The following is a 22083-nucleotide window of genomic DNA, read 5'->3' on the forward strand; positions in this document are numbered from 1 at the left end:
TTTGGATATCTGGTGTACGAATGTATATGAATATACAAATGACATTTATAGATCCAGATATACCCATCCACCCATGAATATATATAGTTGGCATCAAGTCACTAAGCATAAAAATGTTGTGGGTGCTTACAACTTCTTTTAAAAAGGCATTATTTGCATTAAAACTATGTCTTCTAATTTCCAAAATAGTCTGTGTAAGGAGTTGGGAAATTTGGGTTAAAAGATAACAGGGAAAAAAGGAAACACTGGAAAAAAAATTGGAAAAGTATGCATATAAATATCATAGTCTTCTGTGCTTTCAGCCTTTTATATATGTGGAAGAAGGTGCACATTGTGTTTCCAATTCTGACTTTGCCCAGCTGCCTGTGTGACTTTGGCCAAGTCAGTTCCCCTCCCTGAGCCTTCGTGTCTTCATCACCAAAGTAAAACAAGAGAGAGAAAAGGAAAGAAGTCAGCACTTGTTACACCAGGCAGCCCACCTAAGCAATACAGAATGTCCCATCCAGCTTTAGCGTTCTGTGATTATTACTGTTAAAAAATATATCAATTGTGTTATCTTGTACAGATTAATTATATAAGTTATTGCTTTTTTTTTTCCTCTTGCCTTTTTTTGTCTGTTGAACGGATGTCGGTAGGTAGTTTTGCTAAACGGTGCTTTATCTGCTTAAAATTTGTGTGGTATCTACCAACATTACTGACATTTTTAGTACCTATCAGTTATACTTCGAAAGCCTCTGATGCTGGTTGAAGTTTTAGTTGAGTCAAAACCCTCCTCAGGTGGGTTTACCATGGGCATTCCTAAAAGGAGGCAGCAACCCGTCTCAGGAAGACTGTGGTAAAGAACACAGCCATTTCAGAGCTGTGGCCAGTGAGACAGGGGACTGGATGGGGAAACAAAAGTGTGCTCTATGGTTGTCAGGAGAGAAAAGGTACTTGCCATAAGCGATTGTTGGTATGTGAAGATAAAATTATGCTGAAGTCCTCTAAATCTTGTGAATGCTAAAGACTCCATTGCTATCCACAAAACAACTCTCTGGAAAGGAAACACGCGACCTGAAAACTTCCTGTTGTCTTGAACAAGGGCCTGGAGGGTGAGAAGAAAAAACCAACATGTAACCAAAAGGGATGACATAAAGAATGCTCACATGGCAGTCACTGTTAAAATACACAGTTAAAACTTTCAGGATAGAAGGAACAAACTCATGGCGGCGCCCCATCCAGTAGTGGAGAATCTCAGGCTAAGGCCCAGCCACAATACTAAAACCTTAGAATAAAGTCAACGGTCCCTCTTGATTGTTTACCACAATGCTTCCTTTAGAACTTCTACTTGAGGAGTTGGGGTGGAGCAAAGAATTAAAAAACCCTTTCTGAGCTTGCCTCACATCTAGCTTGAAAGTAGAATTTCTTTACTGGAACTGCTGATCTGTAAGGCTACCAGTTTACGTGGGTTTCAGTGGGCTTTTAGAGTTCAAGCATGTGTATAGTCTACTTGTTTGTGTGACAATGCTGCACACACACACACACACACACACACACACACACACACCTGCCTCATTTATACCTCCAGGCTAGTGTTTCTCAGTCTCAGAACTATCGATATTTTGGGCCAGATAATTCTTTGCTGTGGGGCTGTCCTGTGCATTGTAGGATGTTCGGCAGCAGCCCTGGCCTCATCCCCCAGATGCCAGTGGCCCCTCCCTCCATCCCGCTGCCCCCCCCCCCCGAGATGTGACAACCAGTAACATCTCCAAACATTGCCAAGAGTCTCCTGGGGGACAAAATCTCCCTTAGTTGAAAATCACTGCTTTAGGCTGAGATGAAGACCTTTAGTGAAGGGGAAGAGAAGATTCCAAGAGAGTGACGAAAGATTCAGATATTTATTCTTGAAGTTATTCTGTTTATGGAAGTTATTCAAAGATGCCTACAAGTGTTTTGAGGAACCTGATCTTATTCCAAGCAAGCCAATATTACAAATATTATTTTAAACTGTAACTTATAACTGCTTTTCGACAGAAAGGCTTACTGGATTCAAGCATTTGCCTTGAAGAATGCTATCGATTCAGTCACTGTTTCATCACTTGTGGCGCTGCGGCCTTCCCCATGGAAGAGCATCAAGTGGTGCTTTCCTTTCTTCCCCCAAACTTTGCAAATTACTTTGAAACACTGCTGAAAACACATTTTAGCAGAATAACTTATTTTTTACTGTGATTCTCTAAGAACCCACTGTGTCTACTAGCTAGGAGAGCAACTATCTTTATTCTTAACATAACTGAGACATCGTTATCTAGATCCATTTTACCATGTTGCCACACAGACTTAAAATATTTTGTTACCAGCAAAATTGTAATTTGCAGACAACACTGACCTTACTGAATAACCTTATGACCAAACCTCATTATCTTCAGAGTGACTAAGAATTAATATACCTTAATCTGAAGCTTAAGGATACACCCTTATTCAGTGTTTACATCTTATCTGGACTTGTATTTTGCTCCTAAAGAATAGAAAACCACCACAAATGGTAAGGTTGTGTGTGTGTGTATGTGTGTGTGTATGTGTGTGTTTGTTGGTAGTAGCATTCCAGGCCCCCTCCTTCTACAATTTATTTCAACTATCACTTATTGAACACTGACTGTGGACCAGGATTTGTACCAATTTTAAGCAGATTTTATTTTCACAGAAAAATCAGATATATTTCTTTTAAAACTGTGCTGTAATTAATCTTTTCTCCATTATTTTGATATTAACGAAGATTACCACAAAAACTACTGGCTTTTCCAGCTGTAAATGTAGGACAGAAATCAAGGAATAGGAGAGAGGGACTCTACAAAAGGTAGGCTGGGTTTTTATAAAGCCAAACATCTAGCTTTATAAGATTACACTATGTGGTGAAAATTCTGTTTCCTGTTGTTTTACTACTTGTAGACAAGTAAACAAACAAAAAAATGCTCTTGGGCTAAATGTTTATTTTCGGCTAGATGGATGGCAGGCCCAGAAGAACATCACAGGTAAAACTCTTGAAACATCTGTTTCAGACAATTTCTGGAAAAAAATATATACTTTCTGGCCTATAAATCATTCATCATATTTTTCCATATTTGCTACTGATTTACTAGTAATATGTTAAATGTAAGTAAATAGGAATAGCATAAATATTGCCAATACATTAAAGAGTTTTAATTTTAACTTTAATTCTTACTTGCTTTTAGATGCTATCTTCTGTGTTACGTGCCGGCCCCTAATCTGGTGTCGATTTACTTGGCTGAGGAGTTATGTAAAATTATCCAACTGATATAGGCCAGGTGTTCACAGCTCTTTATGCATCAGGGACTACACTGAAAGCTTTCCAAGAGTAGGTGGCTGTGACCTATAGCAAGCATGACAAAGACAGCACCTGGGCCTATTTGCAGTGTCCCTTAGGCAAGTTTTCTCCACAAACTCACCAACCTCCTCCAAGCTCCCTGCCCCCCATCCTAGCCACATCCCCTCTCCCCAGTCACCTGAAAGAACTGTCTTTGACCCCCTCCTGCACTGAAATGGAGAGTTTGCAGCAGCACAATGGCCTCACGCTCTTCCACTGCCAAGCGCCATCCTTGCTGCTTCTACATCTGTCACCTCCTACATCTCTAGCTAGTCTGAGTGGTACAAAGCACCTAGAACCTCAGAAAATGACTTTTCAAAGCTTTCCAACCTCAGCTGTATACGTCACAGAAAACAGTACATTTGCCGTCTTTAACAGTGTTATTTTTAAAACCTCTCTTGCTCTTCCTCTCATTCTTTTCTTTTTATGTTGTTTCTAATTCTTGTTTCTTGGTTATTCTTTTCAAGAAGGGAGAAGAAGTAGGTTGAAAGCCAACTAGAAGATATTGGAGAAGGAAAGGAGGCCCGCTAGAGGAGGGTAAAGAGGAAGATGATCAGTATTAGTTTTGGAACAAGGCTGCTGCTTCTAGATGGAAATTATTTGTTTGGTGTAGGAACGTGTAGCTGCAATCACGGAGCCACCAAGTGGCCAGAATCTTAGCAATGTGTTTCCTAGCTCTGGCAGCCAGCATTCCTGTCCTTCTGTCACTCACAGCTCTAGTGCCTTCATATGAAGGCTGCTCAGAAATGAGTTGAAGAAGTACAGGCAATTGTTATGGGTTGAAATATGTTGAAGTCCTAACCCCCAATATCTCAGAATACGACCTTATTTAGAAATAGGGTCACTGCAGATGTAATTAGTTAAGATGAGCTCATACTGGATTAGGGTGGGCCTGTAATCCAATACGACTGGCATTCTTATAAAAAGGGGAAATTTGTATATGAACGCACACAGACAAGAAGAATACCACATGAAGGTTGGAGTTATGCTGTTATAAGCCAAGGAACTATCAGAAGCCAGAAGAGAGGCTTGGAGCAATCCTTCCCTGTGCCTTCAGAGGAATTAAGGCCCTGCTGACACCTTGATCTCAGACTTCCAGTTCCCAGAACCATGAGACAATAGATTTTTGTTGTTTAAACCACTCAGTCTTTGGTAATTTGTTAAAAGACAGGCCAAGCAAACTAATACAACAATGTAGCAATGATGGAGCTGTCCTGCTCTTGACTAGAATCTCCCTGGAGGGGTGCAGCTTTGATGCGGCTAAGAAATGTGCACCATCCAATCCAAACACCTAGAATGAAACCCATGTGTATTAATAGACATATACATGTAAGGACATAAATGGAAACACACTGCAACAATTTCTAAGAAACTCCATGAAAATAATAATTGCTGAAGCTACTTGTTATGGTTATCATAACCAAATGATAAAAACCTGTGGTCACTCTTGGGTTTCTTAAATGTCAGCAGATCTGTATCTCCACCTACCAGGGCAATTCCAGGAGCTGAGCACTCCCGGTCACCTCCTTCTATAATTCAGCTCAACCAACATTTATTAACATGACTATGTATCAAGAATTCTAAGCAATGGCAGTTGAATAAAGCATCAGACACAATCCCAGTCCTTAAGCAGCTTATTGTATAGTAACTAATAAGGCAGAATTCTGGAAGAATCTTTCATCTATTAACCTATAGGGCATTCTGTCCATTTACACCCAGGAATGTTCAAGACTCTTAGTACAGGTGATGGAAACACAACTCAAGCTGGCTTAAACAAACACACAAATAAAACCCTGTGTTTTTTGAGGGTGAAAATATGACTTAGTCAGTGTATTAGTCAGGGTTCTCCAGAGAAACGGAATCAACAGAAGACAGAGAAAAGGAGAGAGAAAACGTAGGGGAAGGGTGGAGGAAGGGAAGGAGAGACAGACAGAGAGAAGAGATTTCTTTAAGGACTTTGCTCATGTGATTGTGAGGGTAATTTTTAGGGTAGGCTGGCAGGCTGGAAAATGAGGTAAGAGTTGATGTTGTAGTCTTGAGTCTGAATTCTGCAGGGCAGCAGTCTGGAAACTCAAGCCGTGTTTCTATGTTGTAGTCTTGAGGAGAATTCCTTCTTGGGAAATCTATCTTTGTTCTTAAGGCTTTCAGCTGATTGGATAAGGCCTACCTACATTATGGAGGGTAATCTGCTTTACCCAAAGTCTGTTGATTTAAATGTTAATCACATCTAAAAAATACATTCACATAAACGCCTAGACTGGTGTCTGACTAAACAACTGGGCACCACAGCTTAGGCAAGTTGAAACATAAAGTTAACCACCACAGGCAGAGTAGAATCCATGGAGTGCCCCAAAGTTATCAGGAACCCACCCCTCCCCATCTTCCTTGGTGAAGGCTTTGGCTGGCTCATCTTCCAGTTCATGCCCTGCTGGACCAATCACTGTGGCTGAGGGAATGCAATGCCCTGACTAGGGTCGAGAATGGGGAGAGAGGCTGTTGTGTTTCAGAAGGGATGCTGAGCAGGCATCAGGAGCTGTTTAACTAGAAGGATCTCACCAACCAAGGGTATGGGGTAGGGGAGTGTGGTTTTGAAGGAAAAGGAAACATTCTGTGCAAATCCAGTCCTTGGGTACTTAAAGATGGGAAGGAGAAGGGAGAGAGAAGAGACCCTTTGGGAGAAATGAAGGGTTCTTGCTGGAATGTCCTATACGCTCCTGCCACTGGAGGTGGGCCGTTATATCAGTGGTCACACCAGAGACCATATGCAACGAATAGGCTTATATCACATTAGCTTGATCTACACTACCTTTGAATCTCATGAAATTTTCCTTTGAGGAAAATTTGTTTTTTCTCATTGATTTAAAGTCAGTAATTTCTGTTCCTCTGAGCACAGAATTGCTTTTAATTATAAATGCATGACATTTAAAATTATTTAAATACAAATATTTTTACACCAAGGGGTGTGGAATGCGGGGTGTGGGATGTGGGGATGGAAGCAATGAATTTTTTCCTGTGCAGAAACCCTGCTGGAAAAATATTTTCCCTTAGTCATCGTTCTGAAAATTATCCCTCTCAGGGATGCTTGTTATTTAAAATTAAATGGAATTGGCATTTAGAGATTTTTGAATAATTTAGCTGGACTTGTTTCAGTGATTACATAATGTTTGCAAATGGGTCAAGGTCCCAGTCACATCGGGGAATTAATAAACGTATCTGTTTATGTGGCCATTATTCATCTGCCTCCCCCCACCCTTATCTGCTTCCACCACCATGGCGGCTACCCCTACTCCTCTCCACACTGGCCGCTCCTTGAGGACAAAAACTACCTTTATTTATCTCACTCCCGGTGTGGTCTCTGACATACAGAGTTTACTGCATCAGTGTGTGTTGAGTTGCACTAAACATTGGTATCCAGGGAGCCTGGGCTCTTAGGAAGGTAGAGAGTTCTTTGAATTCTCAGTGAACAAAGCTCCTTTAGAACAAAAGTCAACAACATTATAACAACGACAGCTCTACAAATTTCTAGATGCACAGCTGCAACTGTTGGCAGCTGCACACAACAAAAATCTTACATGCAGCTAATGTCTGTCAAATATTGGAAACCAACTGTAGGCAAAATCTGAAGTATATTTTCTATATCCTCACTCTTCACCCTTTTAAAAAAATTTCTCTTTTTAAACAACTCTCCCAACCATCCTTCCCTTTTCCATGTTCAAATCTCCCCTACCCTCTTCATTCCCTCCTCCTATCAAAATAGGAAAGGATCTCACTTTAATCATTTTTGCTTGTAAATTAATCAACTGATTATAATTTGGAATTAATGAATTTCATTTGAATTTTTTCTCTATTATAAAATGAAAGAGTGTGTTACACTCTGAAAGGAAAGCCAGGTATGAATAAGCAGACGGCAACAGTCCTCCTGTCCATCTACAGGTGCCTCTTTCCTTCTCTCCCTTCCTTTCTGCTTTCCTTCTTGGGGAAAGGGTGGGTTACTCTGAAGACCAACCCTAGCAGTACACTTTTTTTTTTTTAATAAATTTATTTATTTATTTTATTTTGGGCTGTGTTGGGTCTTCGTTGCTGCGCGCAGGCTTTCTCTAGCTGTGGCGAGCGGGGGCTACTCTTCGTTGCGGGGCACGGGCTTCTCTTTGCGGTGGTTTCCCTTGCTGTGGAGCACGGGCTCTAGGCACGCGGGCTTCAGTAGTTGTGGCACACGGGCTTAGTTGCTCTGCGGCATGTGGGATCTTCCCGGACCAGGGCTCAAACCCGTGTCCCCTGCGTTGGCAGGCAGATTCTTAACCACTGCGCCACCAGGGAAGTCCCCAGTACACTGATTTTAATTCTTTGAGGGTGACTAGAGGGAATCAAATAGAAAAGGTGGTTGTGGTCTTTTTCTACCTCAAACACCTACTTCTGGGACCTGAACAGGGCTATGGATGATGATGATCCATTTCTCTACAGAGGGTAAGTCCACCTTGTACCCTAGCCACTTTAGGCAAATAGTCCCTTCCCTGGACTCTTTTTCTTTCTTTTGAACACAGGACAGTCCCCTCTCCCAAATTTAACCCTATTCCTTCCATCCATGAACTTTAACAAAAACTCCCATGGGCCAACTCAGTTGGACCAGCATTGTTAGGAGTTTGCAAACTTTACTGCTAATCTGAATACAACCCTGCAAGATAGGTTAATATTGTTTCCATTTTACATTTGAGAGTCCCAGAGGCTAGGTAACATCCCAAGATCACAGCATTAACTGGCGAAGTCTAGAAGCTTGAGTCTTGCAGCTCCAAAGCCCATGTCTACTCCCAGATGTGTTTTAATGTCATCTGGCAGTCTGGCATTCATTTTAAAAAAACTGACGATATTTTTATTCTGCTGCCTCCCTAACCTGACATCTTGAATCACAGCCTCATGCCTCCTATGTTATTTCTGCCCTCACTTGAATGTCTCTGGGGTACTTCACATTCTACCTGATCAAAACTGAATTCAAAACTGCTCCTATGTTCCCAGTCTTTAATTCAATCAATTCAGATGCTTAAACTAGAAACCTAGGACCCTTGACATTTCCCTTTTTCTCACTCTCCTTTTAAAAAACTGGTCACCAAGTCCTACAGATTCTTTCTCCCACAAACACATACATACATACACATACAGTGCAGACCTATTCCTGGACTCTCATTTTTCATTTTGTAAGAGTTCTAACTGTTCTCTCTTTCAAACCTCCATGTTGCCATCAAAATACGTTTTTTTCTAAAATACACATTTATTTATGCCACTCCCTTGCTTATAAATTCACAGGATAAGGTCAGAATTCCTTAGCCTGGCATAGATGACCCTGTCTTCCTCTCATCCCTATTCCCTATCACAACCCTGACTCCTTGGCCCATTCCCAAACTACTATGTCCTTTGAATCCATGCTTTCACACCTGCTGAACTTTCATTTTCTTTTTCCACGTGGCCACCCCTATTCACACACCAACCCCAAGTTCAAATGCTGTAAAGCCCTCCCTAACTTCTCTGGGATACTTGGTCCTCTTGCACTTCTACAGCTGCCGATACATACCTTGATGATAAGAACACATACCTTTGTACTTGGGGTGTCTGCTGACTGTGTACCTCTCGCCCCCACTAGAAGGAGAACTCTCTCTGGGCAGAGATCTAGTATCATCTGTGCTTGGAATGCAGATATCTCGCACCGTTTCTGGCGTGTGATAGATCCTCAGTAAATATCGTTGGGCTGCTCTTAACTGAAGTGTATCTGAGGAATGAGGGGCCCATAGCACCTACCTTCCAGACTGAGAATGTGATTTAAATACCTACTCACAATTAAGCTGAGGCCTGAGTAAAATAAGCAAGATTTCAACATTTGTCTTTTCTGTCTGCGACCTCACCTTTTTTTGGTTCCCTTTTCCTACCAGTAACAGCCTCTACTCCCATTTAAAAAAAAATTTTTTTTTTTTTGGCTGCATTGGGTCTTTGTTGCTGCACACGGTCTTTCTCTAGTTGCGGCGAGCAGGGGCTACTCTTCGTTGCAGTGCATGGGCTTTTCATTGCGGTGGCTTCTCTTGTTGCAGAGCATGGGCTCTAGGCACGCAGGTTTCAGTAGCTGTGGTGCACAGGCTTCAGTAGTTGTGGCGAGTGGGCTCAGTAGTTGTGGCTCACGGGCTCTAGAGCGCAGGTTCAGTAGTCGTGGCACATGGGCTTAGTTGCTCTGCAGCATGTGGGATCTTCCCGGACCAGGGATCGAATCCGTGTCCTCTGCATTGGCAAGCGGATTCTTTTTTTTATAAATTTATTTATTTATTTATTTATTTATTTTTGGCTGTGTTGGGTCTTCGTTGCTGTGCACAAGCTTTCTTTAGTTGTGGTGAGTGGGGGCTACTCTTCGTTGCAGTGCGCGGGCTTCGCATTGTGGTGGCTTCTCATTGTGGAGCACGGGCTCCACAGTAGTTGTGGCACATGGGCTCAGTAGTTGTGGCTTGCAGGCTCTAGAGCTCAGGCTCAGTAGTTGTAGCGCACGGGCTTAGTTGCTCCGCGGCATGTGGGATCTTCCCAGGCCAGGGCTCGAACCCAAGTCCCTTGCATTGACAGGCAGATTCTTAACCACTGCGCCACCAGGGAAGCCCGGCAGGCGGATTCTTAACCACTGCGCCACCAGGGAAGTTCCTCTCTTCCCATTTTAGATTCCCAGTGACCTCATACATTTTTTGCTCTGTCCCTTTCCCCAAATCAGGAAGGATCTAGAATCATCACTTGTATACCAACGGCAACTCCCAGCTCTGCTACACACTAGCTGGGATCCTGGGCAAGCTCTTAACCTGCCTGAAATTGGTTCCTCATTTACAACATGGAGATGATAGTACCTGCCTCCTATGGTTGCCACAGAGATGCAGTAAGAAATTCTAAGTATTAGCACAATCCCAGACACATAATAATGGCTCAATTAATGTTAAATGAAGACTGCCTTATTTACACTGATATGCTAGTTCTTCCTAATGCATTTACTTCAAAAAATGCTATTCAATTGTGGGATGAATTATCTCTAATTAAAGAAACCTACTTGTTCAACTATATCTACTGATAACTTCTTTAGTGTCTTTCTTTACACCTGGGAACTCAGGAAGAAAGACTCGATCCCAGCACTGGGGAGTTGGATTTCCCCCCTCTGTGATAAGGGCAGCAGTATAAGGGTCTACACATGAAGCACTTCCAGAGTTTAGAGGAGGGTACCTGGCACAGCCTAGTGAGGGGTGCTGAGGGCTCAAAGAAGTGGTCCACTGGGGCTGACATCAGTCAGATGAGGGCAGTCTTGCCAGAGCAAACAGGAGCAAAGGGACAGAAGTCAGACAGGGTTTGATGGGAGAGGATACATGACAAATCATTTGGTTCAGCTGTACCTTGGGTATGTGTAGGAGGGGGTGAGTTGGAAAGATGAGTCTAGAAAGATAAGCAAGTGGCCAAATCCTCAGCAGTAAGAGCAAGTGGGTGGGGAAGGTGTGGGTTAGGGTTCTTCTAGCCCAGTAAATCTCAACTGTGTTTTGCATATTGGAATCACCGGGAGCTTTTAAAAATACCAAAACCTGGGTCCCTAGACAATTACATATAAATCAGTATGGGGGTACTGAAGCATCATTTTTTTAAAGCTCCCAAAGTGATTCTAGTATGCAGCCAAAATTGAGAACTGCTGTATAATCTGGCCCCTGAAATCATACCAACCCAAATTTGGCTGCAAAGGGTAACAATGTAATTATGGACCTTTAGAACTGGAGGGAAACTGAAAGCACATCTGATCCTACCCCTGTATTTTCTTAATTAATTTATGAATTTCTTATTGTGGTAAAATACACATAACATAAAATTGATCATTTTAACCATTTTCAGGTGTACAGTTTAGTGGCATTAAGTACACTCACATTATTGTGCAACCATCTTCATCACCATCCATCTCCAGAATTTTTCATTATCTCCAAATGAAACTCTATGTCCACTAAACACTAATTCCCCATTCCTCACCACAATGAGGCTGAGATGGACTTTCAGAGCTGTTCTTTGTTGGGGGTGAAGGGAACGGCCTTTGATTTTGACCAGTCATTGGACACAAGGGTGCTACAAGAAGGGGCTGTGACTGAGGGCGAGGCAGCTCTCTTCAGCCCAAGCAGTTCTAAAGAAGGCAGACAGCTGAAGGCTGTTGGCTACCAGCACTTCTGGCATTTGGAGAAATAAAGCCTTCATTCCTAGAAGGAGACCTGAGTGATGTATCGCATCATCTACCACATCGCAAAGAGGTCTCCTCTTGCTTGCTTTGGCCTCGTGGTGCTGGGGTGCCACTGGCACTTCACTGTAATTTAGAGAGGAATCTAAGGTATCCAGGAATCCCCAGCCTATTCTCTCTAGGCCCACCCCATCCCTTCCCTTCTTCATCCTCTACTTTGCCATCCCTGGTCCTTCTCTTCCTCACCCAAAATATAGAAACATTATTGTTGCCCTTCTGTTGAAGACTGCAGTTTAAGTCATGGCCCAGAGTTCCTGCCCCTCAAGCCTTTCATTGCCCAAGACACAATGAGCAGGAATGGGAGCAGAAAGCAGTTGCCCAAATCCTGGAATATGGGTAGATGGGGCAGAGGGATGCTGGGATAAAATACTTAGGCACAGAGAATACCAGGCCAGGAGCATGGACTCAGGTACTGAGGGGCAGATACTGAATCAAATAAGCAGGTACATGATGAGAAAGTTAGGACCAAAAAGTATGATAGCTAAATTGTACTTGGCATTAGGGACATAAACATTGACCTTAGTTTTGTGTGTTGAAGAAATGGCAAAATGAGAAGAAGAAAAATACAAAGTTAGTATTTATGTCTAATTATTATGCAGTGCAATAATTCAGTGTATAGTAAAATGTGTTAAAACTTAAATGTGTTAAAATTGAATCCTATCTCAAGTTGCATTTGAACAGTAAACTCTTACATACAAATAAGGGACTTCATAAACTGTAAGATAACATGTAGATACCTATCTTGGAGATCTACTCACAACCTCAAAACATCAGAGGAAATGTTCACTGCAGTGCATCCTCTTTTGGGTTGAAGGAAACTGTACTTTTGGATCCCTCCTGCAGCCCCCTTGGCTCTCACAGATGCAGAACCCATGTGCTGAGTTCCTAATTCTAAACTCTGAGACTTGTTTCTCATACAGATTTCTCCTTAATCATCTTACCTGTGCATTGTAAATACATTTTGTGACTTTTTTCCTAAAAATAATTTCTAGACTATTTGAATAATTGGATTTATGAACATTTCAATTCCTAGTCCTTAGGTAACCCACTCCACTTCAGTTTTAATTAATGTCCACTACCCTAGGGTCTTCCCAAGGCCTTTATGTCATCTGAAGTTAGACTCCATTTGGAGGCTCAGTAATCTTTTTTTTTTTTTTCCTGAGAAGTATTCCTGAGAAGGTATTATTTATTTGGAAATTGTTTAGGGTAATCCAGATGGAGGAACAAAAGGTGGATTTTATATTCTTCCTTTCCCTTTCTAGTCCTGTGGTTCTAAGGGTACCACAATTTCCCCCCAGCTCCACCCCACCCATCCTATCCCCACTCTCACCCAAAACTAAATTACCCCTATCAGAGAGATTGGGAAAATACACTAATGATTGAAAAACATTTCACCTGCACAGTATTTCCATTTGGCCCCTATTTAATTTCTGAGTGTCATTTCCATTTCTTGTTCTGACACTATCTGTACTCTCTGTATCCTCAGAGTAAGAGAGCATAACGTTTCTCTGGGGAAATTTACTCAGAATAAACCTCCAAATGCAAATTCTCTGAAAAAAACAACAGGATCATACATTTAAAAAAATAAGTTTTGATATTTCCTTTAGGCCAGAGTCTCTTGTCTCTTAGGACAGCCATGTGGGAATTGAATGATTTCTCTGCTTGCAGTACAGTCTTCTTTATCCTCATCACCATGATTATCGCTAATAAGTTTTTAGTCTACATTTTTTATGATTCACTCTTGGAAATGGTTCTTAGAGTTTCATGATCATTTCCTTAATTGTTTCCGTTTTTCAGGCTTTTACGAGGACATTAGCTTTGTCCTTTCTTTTAACTGCCTGAAAATCAGGACTTAAATTTTATTATCAAGTAGCTGAATGGAAAATCCCTCTCCTGGGATTCTTAGTGAGGCCACATGAGAAGCCTCTGAGGACATGATGTCTCATCACAGAGCTAAGTCAGAGCCTAAGACCTGAGCTTGTTCTCCACTTTGCTCACAACTTAGTGCGATAACTCATCAAGGCTTTAGCAAAAATAATCCTGCCTTTCCACTGTTTTGCCTCACTGTTTACTTAGTGTGACCCAAACTACAAATCAAATCTCATCTCCTCTTGTCTATCAGTTCTTCACCCTTGGCCACCTGTTCTAGGTGGTTCCTTAGTTCTTACCATCAGTTTTTAGCAGTTCTTGGACTCTCCGAGCAGGCATGGAGCACTACAAACAGATTTCTCATAGGGATCAATGGCACTTCATGAGAAACACCCAAACTCCTTCACTGAGACCTGAAAAAGGTATAGTACTGTTGTGAGTTTTCACGTATCCCAACCCCTTTTTCTTCCACCATTCCTTCTTCCTTCCCTTCTACCAAGCAGAAGTTATTAGATAGGGATAAATGATGTCAGCCTTATGCAGAAGAAATAATTCCCAATTACCTAACTTCTAACTTACTCTGTGATTGGGCTGTAGTTTCATCTGAAAGCAAAGGAAGATTCTTTGTTCTTTTAAAGTTCTTTTTATCCTGACAATTCTTGCCTAAAATGTTGGGAGTTGGCAGAATGGAAATACGCATAACACAACATCGTAAATCAACTATAATCCAATAAAATAATAAATAAATAAATAAAATAAAATGCATGAGAATGCTAAAAAAAAGAATGGAAATAAGCAAAGAATAATTTCTCTTCTATCAGAGGTAGCGAAGCTGGCTCTCAATTCAAAGAGCAGAATTGGTCTTGCTATTAAGACTTAGAGTACTACACATTTGTTACTTGGCTCTGAAAGCACATGATGTGGACTTTAAAGATTTTTTTTTAATGTTATGGTTTGCTTTTCAGATTGCAGTTGTCGTACATAAATAATGCAAGGCTAAGCAAAGTCAAACCTGGGGTGCGTGCAGGGTCAGTTCCAGACACAAGAGACATGCAGTGTTTCTATTCTGCCATTTAAGGGAGAGGTTCATGGGGCAGCCAAGGGCAGTACTTAATTGTCCCTAGGCACTACACAGAGCAAAAAGGCAAAGTGCTAAAAGTTGAGAGTGAGAGATGAATACTGGCCACTAGGGAAAATGGCAGTCTAATTGCAATAGGAAGTTGGAAAATTGAGAATAGAAGTTAGAGAATAGAACCAAAGCCATTCAATTAATTCTGCCCTACTGTGTCTTCCCTGGCTGGGATTGTTTTCACCTGGGTGGGCAGTCCTGCATTGGCTCTTTGACTTCCGCCTCTTAAAGGTACCACTTAACACCTGGTGGTTCTTATACAGTACACTGATGAGGCTGCATCATCATCTTCTTTATCACTGTCACGATCACCATCAAATCAGCAATTCTTTTTCCAGGATGCAGAGCAAGTCCTAATTTGCCGGATTCCCCCGAGAACTAAAATTTAAGTTGGATTTGATGATGTCTTGTCTTCTTAGAAGTCTGTTGAGATGGTTTTCTGGAGTTGACACCTTTACTGACTTCCTGCAGCTTATTTTATATATCATCCATAGAATATGTGCTATTGAAATTTGTGTACAAATATAGTGCATCCTACAAGCATAAGGAGAGTATGGAGAGAAGCTATTATATTTACCTGCCACAATCAGTTGTTTGCTCTCATGTGGTAGGAGATAAGGAAGAATGCTTGGGGAATAGGAATAGAGAAATACACAAAAGTTCCTTCTGCAACATGCAGCCTTTTCCAGAAAAAAAATAGATAATCTGGCTCTAGTGGGCATTGTTTCCATATCTTATTACAACATTGAAAAGGACATAAAGTCCCAAATGAACTTTTAGATCTCATTAGTTTGAACAATTCAGCCCTGCCCATCAATGGCATTTAAAGAGAGCTACACAGGGAACTTTCTGAACCTGATAAAGGTCATCTACAAAAAGTCCACAACTTAGATCATACATGATAGTGAAAGACCAGATGCTTTCCCCCTAAGATCAGGAAACAGACAAGGATATCCATTCTTGCCACTTCTTTTCAATACTGTACTAGAGGCTCTAGACAGGGAAACTAGGCAAGAAAAAGAAATAGAAGGCATCTAAATTGGAAAGAAAAAAGTTAAATTATCTCTATTTGTAGATGACATGCTCTTGTATATAGAAAATCCTAAGGAATTTACTAAAAAAATGCTAGAACTAACAAACAATGTCTAAGGTTGCAGGATACAAGATCAATATACAAATGTCAGTATATTTCTATACGCTAGCAATGAACAAGGTGAAAGCGAAACTAAGAAAACAATTTCACGTACAGTAACATCAAAAAAGAATAAAAATAGAAATAAATTGAGCAAAATAAATAAAAGATTTGCACACTGAAAACTCTTAAAACATCACTGGAAGAAATTAAAGAAGATCTAAATAAATGGAAATGACACCCCAGGTTCATGGATTGGAAGACTTAATATTGTTAAAGTAGTGGTACTCCTTAAATTGATCTACAGATTCGATATAATACATATCAAAATTTCAGCTGGCTTTTTTGCAGAAATTTTCTCACGCTTCCCCATTTCAAAGCTTACTACAAAGTTATGGCAATCAAGACAGGGTGGTAGTGGCATAAGGATAGACATTCAGATCAACAGAACAGAACTGAGAATCCAAAAACAAACCCTCATATTTATGGTCAACTGATCTTCTACAAGGAGGCTAACCAAGACAATTCAAGGGAACAACTATATATCTACACACAAAAGAATGAAGTTGGATTCTGACCTTGCATCATATAAAATAATTACCTCAAAATGAATCAGACCTAAATATAAATGTTAATATTACAAAACTCTTAGAAGAAAATATAGGAGTAAATCTTTGTGACCTTGGATTAGGAATGGTTTCTTAAATATGACACCAAAAGCATAAGCAACAACAAAAGAAGGTAAATTGGACATCATCAAAATTAAAAATTTTGTGCTTCATTTCAAGAAAGTGAAAAGACAACACACAGAATGGGACAAAATATTTGTAAGTCACTTATCTGTTAAGGGACTTGTACCAGAATATACAAAGAATTCTTAAAATTTAACAATAAAAAAGAAATAACCCAATTAAAAATAGGCAAAGAACTTAGATATTTCTTCAAAGAAGATATACAAATGACCAACAAATGCATGAAAAGATGCTCAACGTTATTAGTCATTAAGGAAATGCAAATCAAATTCATAATGAGAAACCACTTCACACCCTCCAAGATGGCTATAAGCAAAAATTTGGACAATAATAAGTGCCAACAAAGATGTGGAGAAATTTCGACCCTTATTATTTGTTGGTGGGAATGTAAAATGATGCAGTCACTTTGGAAGGCAGTTTTAGTTCCTCAAAAAGTTAAACATAGAGTTACCATATAATCTAGCAATTCTAGTTAAAAATATCAGTACATGTTCACACAAAAACTTGTACACTAATATTCATAATTGCATTATTCATAATAGCTAAAAAGTGAAAATAACCTAAATGTCCTGATGAATGGATAAGCAATATGTGGCATATCCATAAATGGAATATTATTTGGCCATAAAAAGGAATGAATATGAATGAAACTTGAAAGCATTATTCTGGGTGAAAGAAGCCAGACGCTGAAGGCCACTTATTGTATGATTCCATTTACATAAAATGTCCAAAGTAGGCAAATCCATAGAGACAGAAAGTTGATTAGTAGCTGTTGGGGTAGGGGCACTGGGGAGTGACTGTTAATGGGTATGGGGTTTCTTTGGGGGCTGATGAAAATGTTGTGTAATTTTGGCTGATAATTGTACAACTCTGTGAATATACTAAAAACACTGAATTGCACACTCTGAAAGGGTAAATTTTTTGGTATGTGCATTACATCTCAATAAACCTACTGTAAGAAAGAAAGAGAAGGGAAGGATGGGAGGAGGGAAGGGAGGGAGGGGGGAAGAAAAATAAAGAGGGCTGTACAGAAACTCATCTGTGACGGTTAGGTCACCATCATCCCTGACAGCTTCAATGCTGTCAGGTATTTGGATTTATTAGCTTGTATTTAGTTGTGTTTTTCCTTTTTTTTTTTTTTTTTTTACGTTGAGGCTTCAGTCCAAGTCATCCAGCCAAATAGATTCTCAAACACGTGTTTCCAACATATCTGAGTCCATGGCCAAATGATCCAGATTCAGCTAGGAAATCACGACCCAATTCATTATGTTATAGATTAACAGGCGGGGGGGCGGGGCTCTAGAGAATAGGTTCCCTTTAGTGTCGGGTTAATAATAATAATCAATTTAAAAGTTAGAATGAATAACAAATGGAATGAAACACACACAGACATTCAAACATATCTTGAGGAATCTTTTATATTACTGTATTAAGACTACATAAATATAAAAAAAGAGCTGTACCTGTATAATGATTTTGGGTGGTTATGCAGCGCCCTTCTTTTGAATTGCTCAGACTGCTTTATAGCATTTACTTGAACAATTGTCACAACATCCTTGTGGGTGGCAAGCATTGTGCTAACAGTGCAGTACAACTGCAGGTCAGACAACCAAGGGACACATAGTTATCACAACAAGTCTAGAGCACAGGTAGGCGTGAAATCCAGATGGTCCATCTAATAATGCTTCATCCACATCTGACCAAAGTGGCATCTTCTTGGACTGATAACCTCTCTAACCAATGATGGTTTTGAGTTCTTATTACTCTGGATTTTCCAAGCATATCTGCCATTTCCTAAACAGATGGTCAGTATCACACGACATGACTGTTTTTGATGGCAATAGAAATCACATGGCTAACACTTCCTGAAAAAACTGGATTAGATATTGAAAATTGGACTTTGGGTTTTTTTTTTTTTTTAATTTGATTTCCTGTTTCATTTCCAGAAAAGCATAGGAATACTGAAAGTCTATAATAGAAATAGATTAATGTCTACATTTGTTACATGGCATACAATTTGGAGATTTGAGAAGGACCTATAGGACAAGAAATGCTTTGTTTCGAGAGCAAAAATAGAGAGGCCAAGAGCACAGCCAGTTTCACTTATACAATATTTTAGGCCTCAGTTTCCTGTGTAAAATAAAAGTTTGGACTAACTGATCTCTTGGGTCCCATGCAGCTATTTGATTTGGTGATTATGATATTTTCTCTGATCAACTCAAAGCTTAGGCAGGGATATGTGTGTAGGGACAGCATCCAACTTATTTACCACTATATTCCCTATGCTTAGCACAGCGCCTGGAACATAGCATGTGCTCAAAAAACATCTTTTGAATAAACACACACATCTACAGTATTTTTGGGGAGCAGCCCACCAGCTGCTCCCCTGATGTTACAGTTCATTTGTTATTGAACAAAATAAACACACATCTACAGTATTTTGTCTTATAAGATTTTCTTTGACTGTGAAGCACTACAGTTGAAGTTAAATTTATCATAACAACCCCTCCCAGGGATATATCTGTTGTACTGCTAATGTGCTTTTATTTTTCCAGATTTCTTTCATTCCTAATCACTCTGACTGACCATCCACAAAAGGATATTAAGCTTTGAAGATTTCCAAACTCCTCTGGCGAGGGAATTTCTGCAACTGTTCATATGTTTCTCACTAAATTTTAAAAGGTTATTTATATCTGCAGTATTTTTGGCATTTTAACAAATAATAACATATTCATATTACATCAATACTTACTTCATTGTTTTTCCTTTACAAGTTCTTTTAAAAAAATTTCAACATCTTCCCTGGTTTTATTTCCTTCATCTCCATTAGTTACCAGTGCTGACTCTATTCTCTTTATTGCCAATATTCCTCCAGAAAACTTAGAGGAGATGACCTATTTGTCTTTGATTTTTTGCTTCCAAAGATGCTCCACCAAAGAATAGAAACTCCTTATAGAATGCATACGCTTTAGGGGCATCTGGCTCTGTCTTTAACTTGACAAAAATAAAATAATAAAGTTATGTGTTTCCTTCACACATTTAAAAGCCAGAAATAGATTTAGACGTACATTTTTCAATCCGCGTGCCAACCTAACAAGCCGAGCGAAACAGACTGCGGCGCGGAGGGCCGCCTCCGCGCGCCCCTGCCACGCTCTTCCTCTCCTCCCCTCCCCGCCCCGCCCAGGGCCCGGCCTCCCGTAGCCCAGCGGGAAGCCCACCAGCTGCTCCCCTGGCACACTCGCCTCTGGGGCTGTTCCTGGGCGTCATTAAAATCAGAGCATCACGGCATGACTTTGGACTAGCTCCTTTGACACCACTGAATTTCTGCAGATCGTTTACTCTTCACACTTGGCCATCGGGAATGGACTTGGGGAGGCACTGGGGCCAGCTGCCTGTCAGCTGTGACATCCTGGGCATGATTGGTCAGTCTCCTCTGAAAGCAGAGGTCCAAAGATGTGTTCTAGGCCCCCAGGGAGATGGGCCTGACGGTGGGAGGCCCACCTGTTCACTACTTTTTCACCCTTCAAGGAAGGAAACCTCCCAGGCTTCTGAGAATTTAGAGCCAACAGTGTAACGTGGTTTTAACTAGCAATATATACGATACACATTTTTCCTTAGAAAATATAAAATCAGTTCTGTAATGCCTGTAACTTCAGTCTCTGTTATCACACAAATTATTGAGTGAAGAGTATCCCCCCGGCCTGAGCTGGGCAGATCAGTCTTTCTCACTGGAGTGTGAAATTGAGACAAAAATGCTCATTTCAGTCTGTCCTGGTTTCTCCAACAGAAGAGAGGAGAGATGGGGAGCTGTGGATCAGCAGTGCTTGGGGCTGTGCACCCTGAGGAAGTAAAAACACCTGCAGAAAAAGAGGAAAGAGATCTACAGAGAGAAAAGCAGAGAGGAGAAGACAGCGGGCTTCCCTGCTTCCTGCAGGCTTCCTGGCTCTTGGTTCTAGTCCCTCAGGAGACAGGGCTGCCTCCACCCTTGGCCTGAAGTTCACTTCTCTTCTGTGCAACGTTAAAAAGTCTTTGCTAAAACATTGACTCCACAAGTTATCTGACAACAAAGCACAACCGTAGTCTTTTTATCAAGTTCAATTATCCAAACTCTCAAGAACTTTAGAACACAGAAGTAATGCTACGATATATCCAAATAGTAAAAGGTATGTTTTCGGTCCAGAATGATACAGAGCATCACTTGCAGCTGCGCCTAACCCTGCCAACTATCCTTCCTCAAAAAACCAGTAATTCACCATATATATATACCGGGCAGCTGCTATAGGCTCTATTCCAGGTCAAATACTGAAGGTTTAAAAACCATTAAGACACAGCCCCTGCCTCCTAGGAGCTCTCTATCTAGTGGAAGTTAAATAAGAAGAGTGTACCATATTTCCCTAATGTATACTGGTGAAAGGGTTCATTCTCCTTAACACTGCTCTCAATGAAAATCTCCGTGTTAAGAAATTATAATACTACTTTGTAGATTTTATGTTTCATATTTCAAGAAGCCAAGCATGAGCATCAGCTACAAAAATCTCAAGAATTTTTAAGGTTTGACTAACTAAAATTCTTTCAAAGGTGTTGGATGAGTGTTGCAGAGTTCTAGATGAGGAAGAAACAGTGTCTTCCAAGATGCTTACATGTCCAGCCAGATGAAGCAGATTACACACGATTTAACTTCCCTCCTCTGGTTGTGTAGAACCACCAACTTTGATACGATCATGTTGAATTTTGAACCAGGCTATCTATGTTGACAGTACAGCAAAGTCCTTTTCGTCAAGGTAACAAGCCTTATTTAGACACTGTCAGAGACCAGTTATAATATCAAGTCATTTTAAGAGATTAAAGTATAGAATCTTTATATTAATATTTTTGCCACTTTTATATTGATTATGGATCAAAGTTCATGTTGTATTTTTAAGTTAATTTTGTGTTTAGAATAGGACTCATAAAAATAACATCTATCTGATTATAAATTAACACGTATTTAATGCAGAATATTTGCATAACATAGACCAATGTTTTCTGGCCTAACTCACAAAGCCATTTTATTGCTATAGTCATATCTTTATTTTTATAATAAATTTCTTAGACCTTTACTTGCCCTATCAGCAGAAAGTCTAATATAGACTCTCCTCAAACTGTCTAAAGACCTCAGGGGTTTAGTCCAAAGGACAAGTGTGAGTTGTGTTTCCAATGCCAGGTCTAGAGGGAAAGATCTAGGCCCTTTCATTAGTACATAGTCCATTTTGTGAAAATGCCTTTGCTGGTTTTGGCCCCTGCCCAGCCATGGTAGGGCCCTGACCTGTGGATCTGCAGTTACAGCTCTCTTCAAGTCCTTCACATACTCAGCAATAGTTACCATTTTTCCCTAATGCACAGCATTGGGCCAGGGTGGCTGGGTCCCAAGGAGCTTCCAGCTTAGCCATGTGCTATGCTTCCTCCAAGAATGCCTAGGCTCTTATGTTTATGACAGGACACCTAAGTCTGCCCATTCCTAAAGATAATTTTATTTCAGGGCCTCATTACTGTTCTCTGTTAATGGGCTTTAGCCAGGCAATCCTGATA

At 40.5% G+C, this 22083-nt stretch overlaps 1 long non-coding RNA gene across 1 annotated transcript in view; it reads right to left on the reverse strand.

Annotated features, from left to right (window-relative positions):
- Nucleotides 1-943: 943 nt before the first annotated feature.
- LOC130708757 (uncharacterized) overlaps nt 944-22083 on the reverse strand; it is a 37332-nt gene continuing 16192 nt past the window's right edge. Inside the window, exons 2-3 of the long non-coding RNA XR_009009132.1 lie at nt 13802-13915; nt 944-1084 (exon numbers count right to left, since the gene is read on the reverse strand). This is a non-coding gene — a long non-coding RNA (uncharacterized LOC130708757). The remainder of the gene's footprint in view (nt 1085-13801; nt 13916-22083) is intronic.

Source organism: Balaenoptera acutorostrata, chromosome 8, assembly GCF_949987535.1.
Source record: "Balaenoptera acutorostrata chromosome 8, mBalAcu1.1, whole genome shotgun sequence".
Classification (NCBI taxonomy): Eukaryota; Metazoa; Chordata; class Mammalia; order Artiodactyla; family Balaenopteridae; genus Balaenoptera; species Balaenoptera acutorostrata.